Raw genomic sequence first — 8,842 nt, forward strand, 5'->3', positions numbered from 1 at the left:
TAATGATATTACCAGAGTGCCACCTACTGGAGTGATGATTGATGCAAGCAACGTCAGCATATGCTAACCATGAAAATTGTAATACTGAAACATCCTCGGGTATTCACTGATGGGGTATCAAGTTGGATAAGGCAGTAGATCAGATCAAACATGTTCCATGAGCTGTATAAGTGACTTAAAGGCATAACAATAACTTTTAAAAAAATTTAGAGTACCCAGTTATTTTTTCCAATTAAAGGCCAATTTAGTGTGGCCAATCCACCTAACCTGCACATCTTTGGGTTGTGGGGGTGAAACTCACGCAGACACAGGGAGAATGTGCAAACTCCACACAGACAGTGACCTGGGTCGAACCCGGGTCCTCAGTACCGTCGGCAGCAGCGCTAACCACTGCGCCAACATGCTGCCCAACAATAACTTAGATTCTCCTGTTACAACCGCCGGATGTTAACAGATGGTGTTGTTTTCAACTGTCTCCTTTGATTCAAGGTCGAATGAAGTAGTTTGGAGAGGGGATGGGCCTCGTATGGGATCTGCCCAGAGACAAACCCATGTGATCTCACAGTGACAGTGACCAGGGAGAGGAATGGAGTTAATGGTGCAGCAACAGAGTTTGCGGCAGGGACGAGGAGCAACAGATACGGTCTACCGGCCAGAGTGCGGCCGAATGGGAGCACAGCGTGGCCAGTAGATGCCGGGAGAGGCCTCCCGTGGGCATCCCGACAGCCAAAACGCCACGTGAGATCTACCCAGGCCTCATGAGGTGTCGTGACAGAATCCCGCCCACAATGGGCAGGACCAAGACTCGCACATCTCAGTAGGTTTAAAACTTGCTTAGGCATGCTGATCCGGGATCTATTGAGGTCCAGGCATCTACCAGCTTCCCCAGGGAGACCCCAGCCAGGCGCTGATCAGTACTGGTCCATTACAAATGTGAACCAGGCGGAATGGCACCTGGGGGTCTCAGGTCAGCAGAGGCCCCTGGGGTGCTCAGGGACAGGGCATGGTGGCCCCCTGGCCTGCCCCATTGAACGTGGGCACCTTGGCACTGCCACCATAGAACTGCCACCTGGAGGATGGCACTGCAAAGCCAGCAGGAGCACTGCTAGGGTGGCAGTGCCAAGGGTCAGGGCCTGAGGGGGCCATGCCCATTAAAGGAGGATGGAAGGGGAGTATGAAGGGTGGGGGGTGCAGGAAAGGTATGAAGGGGCCTCAGGAAGTTTTGGGGGTGAAGGGTAAGGGTCCTGAAAGGGAGGGGGCATGGGAAGGCCTGAAAAGGGGGAGCCCTCAGCAACCTCATGTTGGGGTGTTATCACTTGGGGTGTGTGGAATAATGCCCATGTGTTGGGGGTGGGGGCGTGTCATTGCCTGTGGATGGGGGTGTGGGGGACCCTCAAGCCCATTTGGAGATAAGGGCACCCTTTCAAAATGGTGGCCTGATCTCTGAGGAGCCGGTCTGGCCAGTGAGTTCAGCCCCCCAGTGATAAAATAATTCTGAGTGTGGGATAGCCCGGTGAGAAACTCCCCAGGACCCAAAAAAGTTACTGTGGTTAGATAGTGGTGAGGAAGTCGTCGACAGAGCTGGGGAAAAGCTCCCAGCAAATCCCGCCACAAATGACACTGAGAAATTTTCCATTAGATCACAATAAATTTGCAGGTAGTCAAGGGTATGTACCAGAGCCCTTGCAGGCAACGTGCCTTCTCTCGCACACATTGAGCCTTCATCCATCAAAGTCCCATGTGTCCCAGGTCCCTAGCATTGTTAATACTACCTGCTGGGAGGGCAGCACAGTGGCGCAGTGGTTAGCATTGCTGCCTCACGGCGCCGAGGACTCAGGTTCGATCCCGGCCCCAGGTCACTGTTCGTGTGGAGATTGGACATTCTCCCCGTGTCTGAGTGAGTCTCACCCCCACAACCAAAAATGTGCAGGGTAGATGGATTGGCCACGATAAATTGCCCCTTAGGTTGGAAAAAAAAAGAATGTGTATTCTAAATTTATTTATTTTTAAATACTACCCGCTCCCTTCCGGTTGTCCAATGGAGATGACCTGCATCTCTGCCCACCCACTGAGCCTACTCTCATTCAACATCGAGGGATCTCCATGAGACTCTGCTTAGTTTCAACCAGATCAAAGGTAGTCGCCGTAGTCCCAGACGACCATAGGCTGCTTTCCACTTTGAGGGGGAGAACTGACTGGTGGTGATTTAACCTGAGCATCACCACACCTCAGATGAGGGGCAAGATTGAGAAGGCGGGCCTTCATGAATAACCAGGTCAACAATGGTGGTGGTCACATTCCTTATGGCTCCGACACCATGTCCCTCCCTAGACATCCGCACTCTTTCCACCATTACCAATGACCATCCCTGGCATTATTATCCTCCTTGAGAATCCGACCCCTCTAAACATTGGTCTGCCTACCCTTCACCTACCCACCTCCCTGAGTCTGTGTGTATCGGTAGCACAGTGGTTAGTACTGTTGCTTCACAGCTCCAAGGTCCCAGGTTCGATTCCCAGCTTGGGTCATTGTGCGGAGTCTGCACGTTTTCCCCGTGTCTGCGTGGGTTTCCTCCGGGTGCTCCGGTTTTCTCCCACAAGTCCCGAAAGACGTGCTGTTAGGTAATTTGGACATTCTGAATTCTCCCTCTGTGTACCCGAACAGGTGCCAGAATGTGGCGACTCGGGGATTCTTACAGTAACTTCATTGCAGTGTATGTAAGCCTATTTGTGACAATATAGTGTTCAATTCTGGTCGCCACACTACCAGAAGGATGTGGAGGCTTTAGAGAGGGTGCAGAAGAGATTTACCAGAATGTTGCCTGGTATGGAGGGCATTAGCTATGAGGAGCGGTTGAATAAACTTGGTTTGTTCTCACTGGAACGAAGGAGGTTGAGGGGAGACCTGATAGAGGTATACAAAATTATGAGGGGCATAGACAGAGTGGATAGTCAGAGGCTTTTCCCCAGGGTAGAGGGGTCAATTACTAGGGGGCATAGGTCTAAGGTGAGAGGGGCAAGGTTTAGAGTAGATGTACGAGGCAAGTTTTTTACGCAGAGGGTATTGGGTGCCTGGAACTCGCTACCGGAGGAGGTGGTGGAAGCAGGGACGATAGTGACATTTAAGGGGCATCTTAACAAATACATGAATAGGATGGGAATAGAGGGATGCGGACCCAGGAAGTGTAGAAGATTGTAGTTTAGTCGGGCAGCATGGTCGGCACGGGCTTGGAGGGCCGAAGGGCCTGTTCCTGTGCTGTACATTTCTTTGTTCTTTGTTTGTTCTTGTTCACACCTGGACAGCTCCACATGCCCCTTCACAACTGCACGTAACCTCACCCCACCATCCCACCCCTCGGCCCAGGACCCACCACGGTTTCCCACCATCTGCCTCCGTTCTATCTGCTGTCTTGCTAAACTCCTGTAATACGTTTTCCAGCATCCCCAATCATCCTTGTCCCTCACTAGGCCTCCACTATCTTTTCGGTCCTCTCCTAACTTTCTTTAACAGCCCCCCCAACAAACCCTTACCGCTCAACAGTAACTCCTCTGCCTTCCACCTGCAGCTGGACGATTTAATTTGGATGGGTAAGCCCTTGGAAAAAGGTCCGATTCCAATGTGGAGTCCCTGGAATAAGGTCTGTGCCATATTGAAGTCCTTAGAACTAGGTCCGATCCCATGGTGAAGTCCTTGGAAGAAGTTATGATGCCATGGTGCCGTCCTTGGAAGTAGGTCTGATCCAATGGCGAGGTCCTTGTAAGTAGTCTGAGCACATGGTGATGACCTTGGAAGTAGGTTTGATGCCAAAGCGAAGTCCCTAAAGGAAGTTCCGACGATTGAGTGAGGTTGTTGCGTGGAGAACTCACACCTCTTGGAAGCTGCTTCATGAAGGGTCCACATGGATGAAGCTCCACCCACCTGTGCTGCAAGCAATGCTCCAGGTTCCGGTAGCTGGGGGCCTCCATCTTCTAGGATATCTGCAAGCTAACCAAGGCCTGACTATTGCACGCTATGTTGGTCTTGACGTGTTCTGGCCTGGCATGTTTTCCCGCTGGCATTTTAGAGAATCAGGCATCCGGGGGAGGAGGAAGATTCCAGTTGCGCCTTCACAGGCATCCCATTAGTGTGATGCAAAATAGTTTCATGCTGGCCTCTGGTGGGATTTGCGAAGTGCTACAGTGGGCAATATCAGCAGATCCCACCATCATTTGATGCCGGTGTGAAACCGAATTTTGGAACTCCTCCCTGACTTTCTCCCCACCCCCACCATTGAACCTGTCGATGGGGATGGGAGAATTCCACCCAGTTTCTTTCATCCCAGGAAGTAAAGTACTTTGCAGCCAATGAAGTATTTTTGAAGTGTAGTCATTGCTATAATATAGAGACACTACAGCCAGTTTGTATACACCTCCACTCCCACAAACAGTAATCTGATAGTGACCAAATAATCTCTTTTTACCAGTGATGCTGATTGGGGGATATACATTGACCATGACATCAGGGATAACTCACTTGATCTTCATAATAGTGAAATAAGATCCTTTAGATACACCTGAGAGGGCAAATCGGTCCTCAGCTTAGCATCTCATCTTAAAGATTGAAACTTCCAACATTGCAACATGCCCTCAGAAGTGGACTAGAGAATCAGCTAAGATTTTGAAGTATGCCTTGAACCCACACCTTTCTGACTCAGAGACAAGAGTAGTAACCACTGAGCAACACATTTCAAAGCCTGGGACTGTTCTTCATGAGGTACATAGCTGCACCATGTTTGTTATGTGCAGTAACTTTACAGAAGTAGCCAGTCACACTTCATAGAATCATAGAATACCTACAGTGCAGAAGGGGACCATTCAACATTTTGAGTTTGCACCGACCCTCTGAAAGAGCATCCCACCCAGGCCCACTCCCCCACCCTATCCCCGTAACCCAAATTAACCACTGGACTCTAAGGGGCAATTTAGCGTGACCAATCCACCTAACCGGCACATCTTTGGACTGTGGGAGGAAACCGGAGCACCTGGAGGAAACCCACACAGACACAGGGAGAACGTGCAAACTCCACACAGTCACCCAAGGTCGGAATCGAACCAGGGTCCCTGGGCAGCGAGGCAACAGTGCTAACCACTGCACCAACATGCCGCCCTTTTCTGAAGGAAGGGGGGGAAAGGAAATTGAACTGTACTATTTGCAGTATTCTGAAAGAACTTTCCTTTTATTTGGTCATGTGACATGCACATCAATAATTGCCCTTGAGAAGGTGGTGCTGTGCTACCTTCCTGAAGTGCTGCAGTTCATGTCCTGTGAAGAAGTGAGTTCCAGGATTTTGACCCAACAACAGTGAAGTAACGGTGATACCAAATCCAAGATGATGTGTGACTCTGAGGGGAGCTTGCAGGTGATGGTATTCCTATACATCTGCTGCCCTTGTCCTTCTAGGCTGCAGAGGTTATGGGTTTGGAAGGTGCTGTTGGAAGAGCCGTGGTAAGTTTCTGCAGTGCATCTTGTAGGTGGTATACACTGCTGTCACTGTGCGTCAGTGGTGGAGGGGGATGGGGTGCCAATCAAGCAAGATGCTTTGTATGGGTATGAAGCTTCCTGGGTGTTATTGGACTCATACAGGCAGTGGGGAGCATTTCATCGCATGCCTCACTTGTGTCTTGTCAACAGTGGCCAGGCTCTGAGAACTCAGGAGATGAGTTAGTCTCTGCAGAATTCTCAGCCTGCTCTTCCAGCTACAATATTTATTTGGCTGCCCCAGTTCAGTTTCTGATCAATGGTAACCCCGAGGATGTTGATAATGGGGGAATTCAATGTCATGGGAGATGGTTAGATTCTCTCTTGTTGGAGATGGTCATTGCCTGGGAATTGTGTGGTGCAAATGTTTCACTGTTTGCACTGGAATGCTGACTTCGGGCTGCACTAGAGTGTTAAAGTGGGAGTTTTGTGACTGAGGGAAATTAAGGGTTAGTTTCCAACTAAAGTCTAGTCTTTCTTCTATTTAGTCATTAATTTAAAATTTGTTGTTTGGGTTGGAAGAAGGTGAGTTTTAGACCAGTTTTAAAGCAGGTTTCTTACAGGTTCTGCTTGCATCTGCAACCCATTAATTAGATAACTGGCTTAAACCAGTTTTCAGAGGCTAGAGTCAGACAGTATAAAAGTGGGCAATCTTACAGTGCTGGCTTCGGGCTGCATTAGAATGCTAATGTGGGAGTTTTGTGACTGAGGGAGTTCGGTGAAGAGGAAGCGAGATGCTCCTTTCATTTGCTATCTGTCCTCAAAGAGCGTGAGGGGAGCTGGGAGTTTACGAAGAGCACATCTGACTGGTGAGTAAGTCCTGGTGGGTATTTTTCAAGCTAGATGAATTGTAAGTCACTGTTTTAGCAAGTGTAGGCACTTAGTTGATTAAAAAAAATATATAATAGTCTTCTAAAGTTTTACATTTAAAGGGATTATTCATGCAGCAGAGCTCAAAGCTGTGGTTTGCTCCTCTTGCTCTATGTGGGAATACGGGAACATTTCCAGGCCCCAGGACCAGTATGTGCAGGAAGTGTATCCAGCTGCAGTTCAGGAGCTCAGGTTTCAGAGCTGGAGCGGCGGCTGGAGATACTGTGGAGCATCTGTGAGTCTGAGAGTATCGTGGATAGCACGTTTAGAGAGGTGGTCACAATGCAGCTGAAGGGACTTGTGGAAGAAAGGAAGGAAATGCGTGACCACCAGGCAGTCCAAGAGAAACAGGCAGGAAACTCAGGAGTTCCCGCTGGGTCCCGCTCACAAATTGATATTCCATTTTGAAGGCTGATTAGGCTGGTTCCTCCAGGGAGTGTGGATAGACCCAAGCTTCTGGCACCACAAGCAGCCTGGCTCCACAGGAGAAGGGCAAAAGAGGAAGAGCAATAGTAATATAGTCAGGGGAACAGATAGGCGCAACTGTGGCAATCAACATGACTCAAGGATGGTGTGTTGCCTCCCTGGTGCCAGGGTCTGGGATGTCACTGAAAGGCTGCAGGGCATCCTGAAGGGGGAGAGTAATAAGGCAGAGGTCATGGGACATGTTGGTATCAATGACATAGGTAGAAAGAGGTATTACGTTTTGCAATAAGAATTCAGGGAGTTATGCAGTAGACTAAAAACAGAGAGAAAATGCTGGAAAATCTCAGCAGGTCTGGCAGCATCTGCAGGGAGAGAAACGAGCTAACGTTTCGAGTCCAGATGACCCTTTGTCAAAGCTACAAGACAGAGAAAGTGGGAAATATTTATAATGCGGAATGAGAATGAAAGATGAGTCATAACCACAGAAACCCAGGGAAACAGGTTGCTAAAAGCCACAGAAGTCAAGGGGAAAGAGTGCTAATGGGAGTCCCCAGAGAGAACAGAAGGTGTGAAAGAGCAAACAGCAGAGAAACTAATATCAGAGGGTAAACTGTGACAGATGTAGATGTAGGGACAGGGGAAGGGTATGGTGAACACGCGGCAAGGAGTTATGGCGGCGGTTTGTTATTTTTGTAATTCTTGTATCGGTTCAAATAAGACTGTATGTGGTTCTGGGTTAAGTATGGGGTTGGGGTGATGGTTTGAGGGTGCTTTGTTTTTGCAGAGATTGGATGTGGGGGGGGGGGGGGGGGGAGCCCCGAAGTTGGTGCTATTCTCTGGGAGGGTGGGTTTGGTTCCAAGCGATTGTTTTCTGCATTGGTTTATGTTAATTTCTTTTACTTGAGGTTGTTTACTTACTGGGGACTGCGATGTTGTTAAATGGTTTATGCATGTCGGGAGAGGGGTTCGAACAACAGGGAGCCAGACTGTTTGGCACCAGGGGCGGGGGCTGTCGGTGTCAGCAGACTCTCGGAAGCGAGGTGGGGGTTAAACATGTGGTAAGATGGTGCTTGACCTGGGGGATTAGGTTTCGGGTGCTGTTGTGGGGGGGGGGGGGGAGAATGGGGAGGCTGCTTCGCTGACGGGAGGAATTATTATCGAGGAAAAAAGGGAGGTCGGGGGCGGTTGCTGCTTGTGGGGGAGCTCGGGGAAGCAGGGGGCGCGGGCTCTGGGCTGGCCAAAAAAAGGTTATGGCTACTTGGCCAGGAAAGGGGGGGGGGCACGGGGTGGAGGGTAGGGGTGGGGGGTGGGGGGGGGGGGGCTGATTACGTGGAATGTGAGGGGTTTGAATGGGCCGGTCAAAAGGGCTCGCGTTTTTGCGCATTTAAAGGGGCTGAAGGCAGACGTAGAAATGCTTCAGGAGACACATCTAAAGATTATTGACCAGACGAGATTGAGAAAGGGGTCGTCAGGTGTTCCACTTTGGGCTGGACTCAAAGACTAGGGAGGGTAGCAATATTGATCAGCAAGTGGGTGGCGTTTGAGGCTGGAAGAATTGTGGCAGATAAGGGGGGTAGATATATTATGGTAAGTGAGAAGCTGGAGGGTGTACGGATGGTTCTTGTAAACGTATACGCTCCGAACTGGGACGATGTGGGATTTACGAGACGGGTGTTAGGCAAGATCCCGGATCTAGAGTCTCATGGCTTGATCATGGGGGGAGACTTTAACACGGTCATTGATCCCGATCTGGACCAGTCAAAACCCAGGACTGGAAGGAGGCCTGCCACGGCGAAGGAGTTGAGGGGTTTTATGGAGCAGATGGGGGGCGTAGACCCGTGGAGATTCGAACGGCCGAGGGCGAAGGAGTTTTCGTTTTTTTCTCATGTCCACAAAGTTTACTCCCGCATTGATTTTTTTGTTCTGAGCAGGGCGCTAATTCTGAAGGTGGCGGGGACGGAATATTTGGCGATTGCAGTCTCTGATCATGCCCCGCATTGGGTGGATTTGCGGTTGAGTGAGGAGAGAG

The sequence above is a fragment of the Scyliorhinus torazame genome, chromosome 8 (assembly GCF_047496885.1).
Source record: "Scyliorhinus torazame isolate Kashiwa2021f chromosome 8, sScyTor2.1, whole genome shotgun sequence".
NCBI lineage: Eukaryota > Metazoa > Chordata > Chondrichthyes > Carcharhiniformes > Scyliorhinidae > Scyliorhinus > Scyliorhinus torazame.